General features: G+C 51.1%; 1 protein-coding gene across 2 annotated transcripts in view; it reads left to right on the top strand.

The window, feature by feature from the left end:
- Positions 1-3,305, top strand: part of XPO4 (exportin 4) — a 104,164-nt gene that overhangs the window by 36,268 nt on the left and 64,591 nt on the right. The gene's annotated exons all lie outside the window — the stretch shown is intronic.

Genomic DNA, 3,305 nt, shown 5'->3' with positions numbered 1-3,305 from the left:
ACAGCACTGTCCTGATCACCTCCAACTGACCCCCACTGATGGCCTGCTTGCCCCCACAGGCCCCCCTACTGGTCTGCTTACCCCCAACGGCCCTGCCTCCCACCAGCCTGATCACTCACAATTACCCTCCCCACTTGGCCTCTAACCGCCTCTACCTCGGCCCCACCACCATGGCTTTGTCCAGAAGAATGTCCGGAAGGTCTCCTGGAAGGTCTCCCAGTCTAATTAGCATATTATCCTTTTATTAGTATAGATAGAGGCCTGGTGCACAGGTGGGGGCCGGCTGATTTGCCCTGAAGGGTGTCCCAGATCAGGGTGAGCTTCTCTTGGGGCGTGGGGCAGCCTGGGCAAGGGGGCTGTGGTGGTTTTTAGGCTGGCGATGCCCCCATTGGGTAAGGGTCCCTGCTGGGACTGTGTGGCCAGCCTGGGTGAGGGGCTGAGGGCTGTTTTCAGGCTGGCCACACGCCCTTCAGGGTGGGGGTCCCAGCTGGGATGCCTGGCCAGCCTGGGTGAGGGGCTGAGGGCTGTTTTCATGTTGGCCACACCCCTTTCAGGGTGGGGGATCCCACTGGTGTACCTGGCCAGCCTGGGTGAGGGGTTGATAGCTGCTTGCAGACTGGCCAAGCTCCCCAGTGAGGACCCTTACCCCTTGGGGGTGTGGCCAGCCTGGGTGAGGGGCTGAGGGCCATTTTCAGGCTGCCCACAGCCCTTTCAGGGTGGGGGTCCCCACTGGTGTATCTGGCCAGCCTGGGTGAGGGGTTGATGGCTGCTTGCAGTCTGGCCAAGCCCCCCAGTGGGGACCCTTACCCCATGGGGGTGTGGCCAGCCTGGGTGAGGGGCTGAGGGCCATTTTCAGGCTGCCCACACCCCCTTCATGGTGGGGCTCCCCGCTGGGGTGCCTGGCCAGCCTGGGTGAGGGGCTAATGGCTGTTTGCCGGCTGGCCACAGCCCCAGGAAACCCAGGCTCCCAGACCCTCCTTGAGCGGAGGCCACAACAGCTGGAAGCAGTAGCTGGGATTTATTTATCTTCTATAATTGAATCTTTGTAGCCTTGAGCGGAGCCCACAGCCAGCCAGGGCAGGTGGGAAGCTTGGCTTCCTGCATTGCCAGGGGCAACCCAAGCCTGCTCACTCCAGGTCCGTGGCTGCTGCCATCTTGGTTGGGTTTATTTCCGTACTCGCTCCTGATTGTCTGGTGGGCATGGCTTGTGAGTGTAGCAGAGGGTATGGTCAATTTGCATGTTTCTCTTTTATTTGATAAGATTGCTATTTGCCCTTTCTCTATAATAGAAGTGTCAGAGATGAAGGAAAATTAGTAAAATGTATATGAAAATCTTCCTCCTGTCAGAGTCGGGGGCAGACTGCAGGACCCAGAGTCAAGTCCCCACCCACCTGCGTGCACCTTGAAATTGTGCAAGACCCAGATCCGGCTGGCCCCACCCGCATTGGGCGAGATCCAGACCTAGCCAGCCCCATCCCTGTCAATCCCTGCCGGGCAGGGGACACAGCCTCAGGTCCCCCGCGTACCCTCAGGTCCTCCGGCCCGGCACCGGGGTGGGGGGCGCGGCCTCAGGTCCCCCGTCAAGCCCCTCCTGGTGGGGGTGTGTGTGGCCTGAGATCCCCCATCAAGCCCTGCTGGGTGGGTGGCACAGCCTCAGGTCCCCCGCTCTGGCCCAGGACCACAGAGCCTCAGGTCCCTGCTGATCGCTCGTTAAGGCTCGTAACGGTTTGTTACGGGAACCCTGCCTCCACTGTGGGTGCAGCCATCTTGTGTTACGGGAACCCTTCCTCTACTGTGGGTGCAGCCATCTTGTGTTACGGGAACCCTTCCTCTACTGTGGGTGCAGCCATCTTGTGTTACGGGAACCCTTCCTCTACTGTGGGCGCAGCCATCTTGTGACCGCATGATGGAGTGAGGGTCAATTTACATATTGCCCCTTTATTCTATAGGATGATATTTTTAACACATTGTATGCAGGAAATGTATTTATATGTTTTACTTATACGTTTTATGTTGACTCGTAGTAGAGCGCGGGACACGTATTAATACGTTTTTTATAGACTAGCGGTAGAATGCGGGTAATGTATAAATATGTAAACTAAAGTTATGGTAATTTTACTGAACGTTGCCATTTGCGCAAAAATTAGCAAAAATGGCCCGCGCCACCTGTTAGCTCGCGATAAAAACTACCCGCAAACAATGTGTTAATGGCTCATAATAGGGTTGGATGATGGTTCTTCAAAGAAAATCAGCATGACTCTTTGTGAGTGAGGTGCCTTACAAATGAGCTTTCTTGATGGAATGCAGCCTTTTGTCAGAGAAAACCCCTTCCAGGTTCTGAGCTGGAAAACAAAACCACAGGTAAAAACATCTTGTGTTCAATCAGGGTGTTATGAGTGAAGATGATATCATTAACAGCCTTAGATGTCTAGTGGAAACATGAGATCATTTTAGAAAAGATTAGCACACTGAAAACAAAAACAGTATTTTTAAAAAAATAGGTATTTTTACTGATTTCAGAGAGGAAGGGAGAGAAACATCAGTGATGAGAGAGAATCATTGATTGGCTGCCTCCTGCATGCCCCCTACTGGGGGGATCGAGCCCACAACCCAGGCATGTGCCCTTGACTAGAATCGAACCCAGGACCCTTTGGCCCGCAGGTTGACATTCTATCTACTGAGCCGAACCAGCTAAGGCCCAAAACAGTATTCATTGGCTGATTTCTGTTTGGTTTTTTTAAAAATTCACGCTGGCTTTATTGAGTTCCAATAGTTTCCTTTTTTGGCGTTGATTTCTTCCTACATCTCCACAAGGGGGCAGGTGAGGAACTGAGATGGACCTGATTTGAATCTTACTTTTATTCACCCATTGAATGGAGTGATATTTCAAAACCCAGCAATCTGACTCTCTTCTGAAACAAACTATCAGCTGTTCCCCCTTCTCTTTAGACACAAAATAACATTAGAGATTTAAAAAGGGGTTTAAGCAGTAATATTTTTAAAAAATGGTTTCCAAAACATTGACACAGCCTTTAATGTTCTCTATAAATGATTTGGGGTTTAATAAAGTACAGCAGTTTTGAACTTACATCTAAGTTTTACAAGCTGTAGTTTTGGATAACTTTTGTTGCAATTTCTCATGCTACGATGAGAACGTAGCCTACTGGGTGTATTTCACCTGGACACTTGATGAGCTATGGGATAGGCAATTACTGTCTTCCCCAGTTCTGAAAGACTTCAGTTATCATATCAGTGTCATTGAGTGAGTTATATTCACAAAGTCTTGTAACTTTTTTGTGTTGACT

The sequence above is a fragment of the Myotis davidii genome, unplaced genomic scaffold (genome assembly GCF_000327345.1).
Source record: "Myotis davidii unplaced genomic scaffold, ASM32734v1 scaffold805, whole genome shotgun sequence".
In the NCBI taxonomy this organism is placed as follows: Eukaryota; Metazoa; Chordata; class Mammalia; order Chiroptera; family Vespertilionidae; genus Myotis; species Myotis davidii.
This window is presented reverse-complemented; position numbering and strand designations above follow the sequence as displayed.